The sequence below is a fragment of the Oryctolagus cuniculus genome, chromosome 7, assembly GCF_964237555.1.
Source record: "Oryctolagus cuniculus chromosome 7, mOryCun1.1, whole genome shotgun sequence".
Classification (NCBI taxonomy): Eukaryota; Metazoa; Chordata; class Mammalia; order Lagomorpha; family Leporidae; genus Oryctolagus; species Oryctolagus cuniculus.
The window spans coordinates 45,972,375-45,985,806 of record NC_091438.1 but is presented as its reverse complement, the minus strand read 5'-3'; the positions used below and the strand labels follow the sequence as shown (position 1 = coordinate 45,985,806).

The 13,432-nt window shown below is 41.4% G+C and overlaps 1 protein-coding gene across 1 annotated transcript in view; it reads left to right on the top strand.

Annotated features, from left to right (window-relative positions):
• Positions 1 to 3,106: 3,106 nt before the first annotated feature.
• Positions 3,107 to 13,432, top strand: part of LOC103350055 (uncharacterized) — a 328,422-nt gene continuing 318,096 nt past the window's right edge. The window contains exon 1 of the transcript XR_011390422.1: positions 3,107 to 3,834. The gene's annotated coding sequence lies outside the window, so the exon portion shown is untranslated. The remainder of the gene's footprint in view (positions 3,835 to 13,432) is intronic.

The following is a 13,432-nucleotide window of genomic DNA, read 5'->3' as shown; positions in this document are numbered from 1 at the left end:
TTCTTCATTTGTCCAACAGAGGCAAGTATTGGGTTTTCTGAATTTTGAGGAGACTGTAAGGACCTTTAATGGCATACTTTGGAGATTTTATGTATTTGGATTTGGAGCTATAGAGACAGAGAAAGGGGCAGAGAGAGACAGAAAGAGAGAGAGGCAGACACTCCCAATTACTGGCTCACTCCCCAAATGTCTACAACAACCAGGGCTGGTGCAGGCTGAAGCCAGGAGTTGGAAACTCAATCCAGGTCTCCTTTTGGGTAGCAGGGACCCACTATATGCTGTCTTCCAGGGTACACATTACGAGGAAGCTGGAGTTGGAAGTGGAACTGGCACTTAGGTACTCCAATATGGGATACAGGCATTCCAAGCAGTGTGTTAATCACTTTGTCAAATGCCCACCCTCAAGGAACATAAATCTTGGTGGCTATTCATTTATGTATAGATTGTTCCAGATGATGGTGGAATTGAATTTTATTTGCTCCCTCAGTTGCTGCCGTCCCATATGTGAGGTGAAGAAGGTGGAAGTAATAGGGGACATTTTGAGCTTGCCCCATTTCTGCCTCATGAAGGGCTTCTGCACTGAAGTCTGTAATCTAGGAGTTTACCTAGAACTGTCAGACTTGACACTTACTTTCTTGGTTCGGTAAGCAAACCTGATAGACAGCTCCTTGGTGAAGAGTGAAGACCTCTCTCTTTTTCCCCCCTTTCTTTTTAGGATTTTGCATAGTTCACTTAACCTAGGTTAGGACCAGCATGAGAAATGTATATGCTGAGGCTACAAGTCACCCTTCTCTCTCACAGAAGTAAGCTTTTGTATGGGTGCTCCTCAAGGAATTCCCTGGACAAGTCCTGCCTTACACCTCTTTCTGTTTTTTCCCACCTATGTGTAATTTACTAGGAATCTCAGTCCAGGTGGTGGGATGCATTTATGTGATTATAGCCAATATACCCAAAAGGGGGCTAGCTACTTATTTATTTCCATGAGAATTAAGGGAAAATACCATTAAAATTCAAAAATCATAGTTGAGCAAGCAAAACAAATATGCTGGCAAACCTGGAAGGAAAATCCTTTGAATAGCCTTGAAATACACCTGAAATTGCATTCATGATAACAGGAAATATTTAAAAACCTACACAAGCCTAAGGGAATTGGCCTCTTTTTCCTTCCTGTTATTGGTCCATTACCAGAAAGGTGATGAGTTTGTGTCCCGGCTGCTCCACTTCCAATCCAGCTTCCTGTTAATGGCCTGAGAAAAGCAGTGGAAGATGGCCCAAATGTTTGGGCCCCTGACACCCCCTTGGGAGACCTGGATAAAGTTACTGGCTCCTGGCTTCTGCACCCATCTGGGTAGTGAATCTGTGAATGGAAGATCTCTCTCTGTTTCTCCTTCTCTCTCTGTAACTCTGACTTTCAAGTAAATAAATAAATCTTAAAAAAATAAAATCAGGTGTTATATTCTCTTAATGAAGTGGCCCTTTTTGCTACACAATGTTCTTTTATTTCCTACAGTGTCATTAATTAAGAATATAGGTTTGGTAGAAGTCTCTGACTTGGGGTTTGGGTAGGAAATACTTTTCACTGTTTTCTAGTTTCTTAGAAGGTTGGTAAATGCCAGAGAATGTAGAAAATTATCAAGTACTAACAAATTAATCCAGTCTTTATTTAAGGCAAACTGGGAATCCTTGAAATATGGTAGTGTCTCCTCTTTGTGGTTCTTGGAGAAAAAATGGTGTTTTTATAACTGAATATCTCCACATTTTTTATAAACAAAGAGTTTCATTATCTTTATTTTTTTTTAAGACTGGAGACTGAGGCCCTGAGAAGTCAAAAAACATGACTGACTGTCACAAGAGGACCCAAGTCCCCCTACTCCATTTGTACCAGGATGTCTTTATCAATTTATTCAGCACAACTACAGTATTCTATTATAGTTGGCTTTTAGGCTTCAACTCTTTATTACAGAGGAATTGAAAATAAAAAATAAAATTTATGTCACTCGGATGCTTCAGTATTACATTATTCATGAAGCCCCTCTCACAGATGAAATCTTTTTGGGGGTGCTCTGCCAGATTAACAAACAAAGAACTAAGAAAGTAATAAGGTTTCCCTAGTCTTCATCTCATTCAAGGACTCATTTTTTATTTTCTCTTGTTAGAATCCAGGAAAAAAAAGAGATAACAGATTTGACATTGGATTTCAGAACCTGCCAGTTCAATTGGGTAATCTTCCAAGTGAAAATTTAAATAAAACAGGGAAGATTTTAGTGTCATTTTCAGTCTAATGGGCTTCTCTGGATCCAAAAAAACCCTATATGATTTTGAACTAGAATGATTTTAGAAGGCTTTGAAAAAAGTAAGATTCTTTGGGAAGCTCTACATATACTTCTCTAATGAAGATTTTAAGCAATTATGCATTAAATCTTTCAGGTGTTCCTATTGTTTCTTCTCATTCATTTACCTACCTCTCAGGATCCCACTTCTCCCCATATAAAGCCCAACATGGTTTCTTTGATACTGCATACAAATTTCATACCCTCCCCCAAAACCTTCTTTGATTATTATATGCAATGGTCTTCCAATTTAAGAAAATTTTCTCCATAGCATGCGTAGTTGGTATTGTACAAACTGTGTTAGTGAATGTATAATTTTGATATTCTTTAATTTAATGGTTGCTTCTTTTTGTCTTCTCCATTAGGTTTTAAGTTCCTTGAAAGCTGTATTATATCTTTTTTCTACTAGGTGTTTAATAAAATCTTTGCTGATACTATGTAATTTTAAGTGGCCAACAGGTCAGAATGAGATGCGTTGCTGACTCTGGGATGGATTGTTTGAGTGATGGCTTGACGGTGAGGGTACTCACTAAGAGTCAGCCTTTCTGGGGCCTCTTTTTAGTTTCACTGCTTATAGGACAGATGACAAGGGAGGCAGTATTCCACCTCGCTCAGCCTTCTCCCATGCCCATCTCTTTAACCCTCTGTCAAGTGAGGAACTGTAAGATACGAATCCCTTCCTCACAAGGGAGCTGTTATAATTACAGCTTGTAAAGCATTTTGTGATTCTTAGATATGAAAGGGCTAATTATTATGATCATTAATAATTCTTAATTTTTATCTTCTTCGAGGTAAATTATCCTTGGTTTAATTACACCCCCACCCTGGTAGTAATTACACCTCTGACAGTCAGCAGATGCTTTCATCTGACGTCATGCCATGCAAGGTGACTGGGCGCGGGTGCCTAGAGAGAGCATTTCTACCTTCTGCCCACTCCTGCTCTCACCCAGAGGAGGAGAGGGCTTCTGGCTCTCTGTTATGGTCATAGATTTCAAGGCATTTGTTTTGTTTGTTCTATAATTGTGTCTTTATCCTAACCAGTGACTCCTTGATTTCACAGAGTTTTGGGATTTGTCAAAAGACACATTGAATGGAACATGTTAATTTCATTTTTATTATTTGATGGGCACCATGAATAAAGGAAGCAGGTCTCTTTGACTGGGCCATGGAGACTTTACAGTATCTATTGTATCTATTGTAAAGTATCTATTGTAAAGAGGTTCTCAGCTGCCTTATGAAAGAAGGGCTACAGTTCCTCAAGGGTAGACATTCTGTTATCCTTAGAGTTAGATCTGTTTCTAGTAGAAAATAAGCCACTCTTTGATACGAGATAAGAGGATTTGAATCTAAAGAATTTTAAAAAAATTCTTTTTTTTTTTTTAAGATGTCTTGCTTCTGCCCAAAATGCGTGCCATAAAGAGATTGAAAACTGAAGCTTCATACTCGAGATGCTTTGGATTCGGGATGTGAAGGTGCTGGCCTTCCAAATGTGGAAAGAGGACAGGTGGGCATGTGCCAGTCTGACTTGAATTGTTTTTTCCAGGCCCAGTCAATTACCATCTCATGTCCTGATGTAGTGATTGAATCATAATCTTGGGGTGTTTCAGCATTGTAGATCCCACTTTGTGCATGAAATAAGGATGGAGGTGAAACAAGGTAGGAGTGTGGTTGGCAGAGCTCAGCGAATTTGGCAGCTGGCCTGCCCCCGAGGGGCGCTTGCTTTTCTGTAGCTCTGCCGACCCTCCTCACTGGCATCCTTCTCTCAGTGTCTTCCATTTTCCCATTTCCTCTTCTTCCATTTCTATTTCTCCTCACCTAACCTTCAAAAGCATCTGAAATTCAGGTAGGAAAATAGCATAGGGATAAAGGGGCTTTGGGGAAGATTAAAGTCCTTATTCTTTTGCCTCAGAGAAGGATCTGACTGAGCTCATAGCATTAATGAAGAAGCAGAAGACAGGCTGTGTGTGTCTTGGTTCTTTCTTTTGGTCCGAAAGCATTTACTAAGCCTTTGTTCTACTCCAGGCATGGTATAGGTACTGGAGCTCTTACCTGAAGTCATTCCACACCACCTTCTGATGATTTGGAGTGGGATATATTGCTATAAGAAATATTTAATCTCCAAAATAAAGCTATATATTAGTATTGTTTATATATGCTAAACTTTTTTTGTTAAGAATATACCAAAAACAAAATAAAATTAAACACTAACATTAGTGATTACCTGTAGGGAGAGGAGTGGGGAAGTGCCTTTTTTTGTTGTGTGCTTTCTTATACTTTTTGATATTTGAATCATGTGAATGTGTTGCCTATTAAAAATTAAGCATTTTGAATTTAAAAAACCAAAAGCTTAATTCTAAGAGAAAGAAGATGAAGCAAAGGGAAGATAAAACATCAGAATACTGTCAGAAATTAAAAGTTACATTCTAAGATATAAAAGAGAAGAAATGAGAATTTCTAGGAGTGAATGATTCTAGAAGATAAGACTTTGTTGAATTTATTCACTTTATAGTACATCTATCAAGGCATTAAGGTTTAATAAAGTTTTAAAAGTAATGAAGTTAAGCATTCCTTAAAATAGTAAACCTTAAAGCTCACGAAAGTGATTGTGTAATAACATTTGTGTCAGCCTTTTAGCCATTCTGTCAGATATATAATTAGAACTTTTCAGATCTTTTTCTTTGAGATTTTTCCTTATCTACTGATGTACATTGTTGTGTTTGTCCAAGCCTAGCCTAGCTCTGGGCCCTTTGCTGACTTCTGTCAACTCTGGGCAATGGATAAATCATTAAAGGCTCATCTATAACCACATCTTTGGAAAGTATTTCACAAATTACAAAATATAATGCTTTTGGCAGCACAAATTGGATCTTTGAAGTGAACCACATGCTCTGACATGACAAATAATTACAACTTCTCAGGCCAAAAGTCAGGTTTTTTTAACCTTCATGTATTCTGTTCTCTCAAGGCCAGCAAAATTCAAAATCAATTTTTGGTGTACCTTCTATTATTCTTTCCAAGGTGCAGAATTCTTTGCCTCTGAATACATAACCCTCACCTATTCCATGAATGTCTACACTGCCTTACTACTCAGTCAAAAGCTGAAAGTAAGAACTTGATAAATGGGAGATATTGCACAAAGTGAAAGAGAAATGGAGAGTTGGAAAAGACAGGATCCTAGGCATTCAGAGGGTCTAATATAGCTGTGAAATCAGTTTATAATCTACAAACACTCTACAAGTTAAAGGAGAAAGGGAACAATTCTAGGTAAAGTCTGGAAAGCCTTATGGAAGGGAGTAGGACTTGTTCTAGATAGGGTGAGTGAATTTCAGTCAAGCCACATGGAACAGAGGCATTCCAAGCAGTGTGAGGAAAGATGGAGAGTAGAAATGGGCAAAGTATATTTTGAGCAAAGGATAGAGAGCAGTCAGCTTATAGTGGAGATTTAATCACTCTTTGCCAAAGGGCTGTGTCTCCTTAGTGCTTTTAGAACAGACTTTACAGAAGAGAACATAGGTTTCAACTATTCATCTATTCATTTACGACAGAAGATGACCCAAGTGCTTGGGCCCCTGCCATACTTGTGGGATACCCAGATGGAGTTCCAGGCTCCTGGCTTCGGCCTGGCCCAGCCATGGTCATTGCAGCCATTTGGAGAGTGGACCACTGGATGGAAGATCTCTCTCTGTCTCTCCCTCTCTCTCTTTGTAACTTTGCCTTTAAAATAAATAAATATTTCTTAAAAAATGAGTGAATTGCATTTATATGTCATATACTAGACCACATATACACACCATGGCCAGAAAGTAGCCTTGTGAGAGTTCAGAAATCCTAATTTGATAGGAAGATTAGAATGAGAAGAGATAGTAAAAGAACACTAGAGAGAAGTCTCAATGTACTGTAGGTTTGGGGAAGGCACACAATTTCATTTTTAAAATCTTGCTGGGAGTACTGAATGGGTGGCTGTGTTGTCAGGACATAGCAGGTAAGAGTGAGGATGAGAGGGTTAGTGTAGTGACTTTAAAGTTCATATCCTAATTCCTCCTATACTGGCCTGGTCAGTGCTTTCTTTTTGATATTAAAAACAAAGGTTGGAGAAATAAGTTCTTTTTGCCAAGGGGTTAATTTTTTATCTGCATATTAAAAGCAACTTCAAGAGTATCATCTGAGCCAGTCTGAACTTCCTCTGCTATTATTATTCAAATGAGGATTTGAATAAGCAGAATTTGCCTCGTTGAGGAAAACCGCCTAGGGCACTGGCTTAGATGAGGTGAAGTGGACTGGTTTTGCTCATGTTTAGACAGTAGCTCTGGAAGGAGGGTTCATCTTTCTAAACCAGGCATCTGCCATAGCCATCCTGATTCTCTGTATTCAGCATCACATGATTAGTTCAGTCTAATCAAATTTACCTAGTACTGTTTTACGTACCTAGCAGGGGGAGTTTTGACTGATAAGACTTTGTGATGGGGTGTCTATATTTTATCTTTGTGACCATCATCCTCTTTGTAACTCAAGGATAATACTGTTGTGTCTTATTTAATTCTTCACACGAGTCTTATGGAGTAAGTATGATTATAATTATTTTGTAGATGGGGAAACTGAGACTTTAATATGTTAGGCGATATGTTAATGTGATCAGAGAAGCTGGCAAGTGGCAGAGCTGGCATTTGGAAGTAGATCCATCAGCCTTGAAAACCCACACTCTTGGCCATCATTTAACATTGCACCTTTAATTCTTTGTGGCCTGCATAGGATGGCAGTACTTTGATATGGAAAGTTTTCTGTTAAAAGGATGTTGCCTTTCCCACTGCCGCCATCATAGTTCAACTAGTGCCTTTGCCCCTCTCTGATGTGGTTAGAGGGAACTCATGCTGTACAGTGGGACAATCCTCTGCAGCCGGTGCCAGCTTCATGAAGGAGCTACGTGCTACAGGGAGCCGAGGTCTATGATCTTGTCTTCAGTGAAACTCAAGATTAGTGACTTGACTTTAGCAATGGCTTTTTTTTTTCCCCCGACAACTCTATGTGAAGAAAACAGACTCAGCTAAGACCAGTTCGCACAGCTGAGAGGTGCACAGACAGATGTCCTGTTATCAGACACTCAGTGCAGTGGCTGCCCAGTGTCAGGTGTGGACCCCACCGACTTCTAGCCACAGCTTGATTATAATCATTAAACTCTTACAGGACACTGACTGTATTGCAGAGGGTTTTATGGTCCTCTTTTTATTAGTTGTTCCTCATCCTGCCCAGTCTGCCAGAAGGACTGCCGCCTCCACTCTCTGGGTGTGGAAACAGGGCCACTGAGGGGTTAAGCTGCCTGTCAGAGGTCACTCAGCAGCTGAGTTGGAATTCCAACTTGCTGAATTGGCCAGATGGGCTCCGTTCCTGTGGGCTAATCTGTTGATGTGGGAACCGCAGAGATTTATAGCTGTTCAAATAATACCTTTGGGATCTAGAAGGAAGTAGGATATATTGTTGGGAATTTGTCTTTTTTTTCTTGCTATGTGAATTTTGGTTTTGATGTCAGCATTTGATGAATCATACATACACCTGTTTTTCAACCTGTCTTTCCTGAGTTCTCCCTTTGTCGTGTACCATCCTTTCCTTCACTCTCCACGTGAAGAAGTTGGTCCTAAACAAGTGATTCCAAGTTTCAGGCATGTAGGGAAGAGTACAGGTGGTAGGTTGTTCTGATTGGACTGAATAGAGGCCATAGGAGAAGCCCAAGGTAGTTCCGGATTCTTCAAATAGAGTTTCCAGTTAAAGTGTTGGTTTCATGGGGTCTTCCTAGGTTTTCAGGTACTTTTAAACCAAACTTGAGAATTCAGGGTTAAGTAAATTGAAACAAGTTATTTACATATTATTTTTGTGTAGCAGGACTTTGGGACACCTTGAATTTAAAGTTCTAAAGGAGGATGCAGTAGAAAGTATTTCTGACACTTGTGAGCACTGACTTTGTTTTCTCCCTTGACCTACGGTGACATTCTACAGAAAGCCCAAGAAAATGTGACTGAACATGTTGCATTCAGACAGGCTTCCTTTCATTTTGTTCCCCAGAGTCAGGGAATGGGAGTAAATTCTCCCTTCGCAATTCTCATAGGAAGCCTAGGTGAAACTTCTTCTCTACTGCATAAACCTTTTAGGTATGAACTTGTAGCTAAAGCCAGACATCAGACATCAGACATCCTCTGAGGTGAACATTTTTTTAAGTCCTAGCCTATAACTGTAATAAGTGAGTTTTGATTATAGGATATGTTAGGACATGATATCCTATATCAAATAGGTTGTATTGTATTATGGACAATGTCTTGACATCATTTGTACTGATAATTTTTCTTTTTTTTTAAATTTTTTAATTTTTTATTTTATTTTTTTATTTTTTGACAGGCAGAGTGGAAAGTGTGAGAGAGAGACAGAGAGAAAGGTCTTCCTTTGCCATTGGTTCACCCTCCAATGGCCCCCGCGGCACGCGCGCTGCAGCCGGCGCACCGCGCTGATCCGATGGCAGGAACCAGGTACTTATCCTGGTCTCCCATGGGGTGCAGGGCCCAAGTACTTGAGCCATCCTCCACTGCACTCCCTGGCCACAGCAAAGAGCTGGCCTGGAAGAGGGGCAACTGGGACAGAATCCGGCGCCCCGACCGGGACTAGAACCTGGTGTGCTGGCGCCGCAAGGTGGAGGATTAGCCTAGTGAGCCGTGGCGCCAGCCCCTGATAATTTTTCAACATAGTAAGAGAACTGCATGCTTGGATTTTTTTTTTTTTTTTTTTTGTACAAGGGAGTATCAGGATGTTGAAATTTTATCTTCTTTAGGAACTGTTTTTTATTAAGTTATATTGTAATGTTTCTTTTTCCAAATTTATTCATTTGTATTTGTTAAAGTGTGTTTCTTTTCTTTTCTTTTATTTATTTGAAAGACAGAGTTACAGAGAATGGTAGAGACAGAGAGAGGTCTTTCATTTGCTGGTTCACTCCCTAGCTGGCCACAATTGTCGGAGCTGCACCGATCCCAACCCAGGAGCCGGGAGCTTCTTCAGGGTGTCCCACATGGGTGCAGGGGCCCAAGGGCTTGGGCCATCTTCCACTGCTATCCCAGGCCATAGCAGAGAGCTGGATTGGAAGAGGAGCAGCCTGGACTAGAACCGGCGTCCATATGGAATGCCAGTGCTTCAGGCCAGGGCTTTAACCCACTGTGCCACAGCGATTCCTTCTGGCCATTGGGTAAATTGGGAGCCTAGGGGTCCCTGCTGCAGATCTAACTCAGAGTTGGTGTTCTCTGTGACCTTAGGTGAGTCACTTAAGTTCTCAATGAGATGCTTTTAAACTTATAGGAAAATGCTATTGTGGAGTGTCCAGCCTGATTATTTTGTATTTCTGCATAAAGTATTTTTCCTACTACATGTCAGGATTCAGGGCAGTGTCTCTTCATTAAATCTTCTGACGCACTTGCTGATGTTCAGACACATTTGCGAGATTCTTTCCTCGGCCTTTTCTTTCCAGGTGCCCAGGAAATCCAGAATCTCAGATAATCAGGATATCAGCAGCTTGGCAGTGTCAGGAGCCCAGCCATCCCAGCTTTCTGCTGTGCTCATATTGTCATCATGCCAATTTACAGAGAATGAGACGGAGGCAGAAGTTGAGAGGACTCACCTGAGGGTGCAAGGTGACTCATGTGCACAAGGGAGGAGGGCTGTGAGAGAGAGATTCTTCCCCCCTGACCTCACTCCTGGACCTCATGCCATCCAGTTCATTCCCTCTCATGGTCTGGCCTGCTTGGAAATTGGGTTCCAAAGCTGTTTTGTTGCCCTCTCCTATCCATTGTTAATTTTTTATATGTCATTTATCTAATGCATTATTTAGTCCCTGAATCTACCGTGGTTCTCATTAGGTTGCCAAGCATTTCCTACCTTTTAAGATTTTAGTAAGAGTGTAGCTCTCCACTTCTTCCAAATTCTCTGGACTTTGGTCTGAGGCTGGGATAATATCTTGGCGGGATAAATGTAGAGTGGTTGGTAATGAGGGAAGGAGACTATAATTTATTGGCTGCCTTCCATTTGTCATGCCATATATGAGATAGAAAAATAACATAATAAACCTATGAGTGTGATACTCATACTTTGTAAGTAATGAAGTGGAGGCATAGAAAAGCCAAGTGACCTACTGAAGGCTACATGACAATGAAAGGGTAAAGCTGACATTTGCACCTGCTTTTTTTCCACTATGCTCTGCTGCTTTGGATTTTGCTAAAAATTCTTTGTTGACATACTTTTTGTTCTTTATATAATTTCTTATATTTATGCAGTGATCTGTACCTTCAGGAAGTTTTCACAAATTTTATTTTATTTTATTTTTTATTTGACAGATAGAGTTAGTGAGACAGAGAGGAAGGTTTTCCTTCCATTGATTCACCCCCCAAATGGCCACCACGGCTGGCGCTGCGCCGATCCGAAGCCAGGAGCCAGGTGCTTCCTCCTGGTCTCCCATGCGGGTGCAGGGGCCCAAGCACTTGAGCCATCCTCCACTGCCCTCCCGGGCCACAGCAGAGAGCTGGACTGGAAGAGAAGCAACAGGGACTAGAACCCAGCGCCCATATAGGATGCTGGTGCCGCAGGTGGAGGATTAACCAAGTGAACCACTGCGCCGGCCCCCACAAATTTTATTTTATACTTCGACAATCTTATGGGGTAGGCACTAAAGATAATGATATTCTAATTTTTTAAGAAGGAAAGTTGATGATCACAAGGTTTAGTGATTTTCCCAGTGACCTTCATCTGGTTACTAATCTGTACCACGTGATTTCCCAACATATTCTTTCTCAAGTACTATATTCACTTATGTCACTTTTCTGCTTCAGAAACTTTCATGATCATCTGTTGCTAAATGTATCATTGTCATTCAGTTGTTCAACTCTTATTGACAGCAGGCCTCCCCCAGCCATCATTCATTCATTCATTCAACAGACTTTAATTAAACACTTGTGATGGGCAAAGAACCAGGGTATAAAGAAGAATAATACCTGGTTGTGGCATTTAAGGAGATTATAGTGTAGCAGGGAAGTCATCAGAGTAAACCCATTATTTTAATCTAGGATAAAGGCCATCATAGAGGGTATTATGAGAGCATATTGAAAAAGCACCTCACCCACACAATGGGCTCAAGGAAGGAAGCTTGGAGGAGGTGGTGTTTGTGCCAAGTGCTGTGGGACACGTTCAGTGTAACGTGTGAAGAAGGGAAAGATGAGAAGTGAGGTTGGAAGAGCTAAGCAGGGGAGATCATGAAGGATTTTGCGGGTAAAGGTAGAGAATGTAGATTTGTATCCCACAGACTAGGGAGAGCCAATACAGGATTTTAGGCAGGAGATGGCATAGTCAGATGTGCATTTTAGAAAGATCACTGTGGCAGTAGCATTGACAATGGGCTGTAAGAGAGCAAGATAGGAGACAGTGATGTCACTTAGAAATCTGTCGTAAGGGGCCGGTGCTATGGCATAGCAGGTAAAGCCGTGGCCTTCAGTGCCTACATCCCATATGGGTGCAGGTTCAAGACCCGGCTGCTCCACTTCCGATCCAGCTCTCTGCAATGGCCTGGGAAAGCAGTAGAAGATGGCCCAAGTCCTTGGGCCCCTGCACCCACGTGGGAGACCTGGAAGAAGCTCCTGGCTCCTGGCTTGGGATTGGCACAGTTCCAGGCGTTGCGGCCAATTGGGGGAGTAAACCATCGGATGGAAGACCTCTCTCTCTCTGTCTCTCCTTCTCTCTGTGTGTAACTCTGACTTTCAAGTAAATAAATAAATATTTTTTAAAATAAATCTGTTGTAAAATAGTTGAAAAAATGGAGGACTGAGCTAGGGTGTTTGCAGTTGGGTTGGAGAAAATACTTGAATGGGAAAGACTTCCAAGAAGCAGATCCCTGTAGGGCTTGCTGACCTACTAATAGGATGGTAAAGGTGAGGAAGGGAAAAGACTCAGGAGGTGATCTGAATTTTTGACCTGATCAGCTAGAAAGACACTTTATATAGAGTGGAATGTGGAAAAGGGAGTTCCATTTTTAGCATGTTGAATCTGAGGTGCCTATGAGACACCTGGGTTACACAGGTCTGGAACTCAGGAGAGAAATCTGAGCTGAGATAAAATTTTGGAAGCCATTGGATTGGCCCCGCTGCAGCTGGTGCAGCCATTTGGGAAAAGAAGCAGCAGATGAAGGATCTCTCTCTCTCTCTCTCTCTCTCTCTCTCTCTCTTTTTCTGCCTCTCTGTAACTCTTTCAGATAAATAAATAAATCTTAAAAAAAATTTGAAAGCTAGCAGGCGAATTATGCTCATTGAAATCTCTCTCTCTCTCTCTCTCTCTTTCTCAAGATTTATTTGAAAGGTAGAGTTACAGAGGGGAGAGAGAGAGAGAGAGAGAGAGAGAGAGAGAGAGAGAATATGGATCTTCCATCTGCTAGATCACTTCCCAAATGACTGCAACAGCCAGGCTGAAGCCAGAAGCCAGGAGCTTCCTCGGGGCCTCCCACATGAGTGCAGGGGCCCAGACTTGGGCCAACCTCTGCTGCTTTCCTAAGTGCATTAGTGGGGAACTGGATTGGAAGTGGAGCAGCCAGGACTCAAACGGGCTCCCACATGGGATGCTGGCACTGCAGGCTTCAGCTTAACCTGCTGTGCCACAGTGCCTGCCCCGATCGTTGGAATCTCAGGAGTGGATGAGACTGACAAAGGGGAAAGGTGCAGTATAATGGTTCTCATCCTCAGTTGTACATTAAATCCACCTGGGGGAAACGTTAAAGAATCTAAATAGCCAAGGGCATACCATAGAAATTGGAATTTTTTTAAAAGTAGAATTTTTAGGAGTAGTGTGCACCAGTATTTTAGAACTGTCTAGATGATAAAATGCAACCAAAGTTGAAAAGAACTTGCCATATAGAAAGAAGAATTGGAAAAACCTCATGAAAAGTAACAGAGTGAGAGAAGGAGCCTAAGAGGAGTTGCCAGAAGAGTAGGAAAGCCTGGAGAGAAGGAGGAACATGAGCACTGAGTAATACCCTCTACTATGACGCCTTTCAACAGGCACTGAGTCCGCTTGCTTTACCCTGTGTTTGGTTTGGC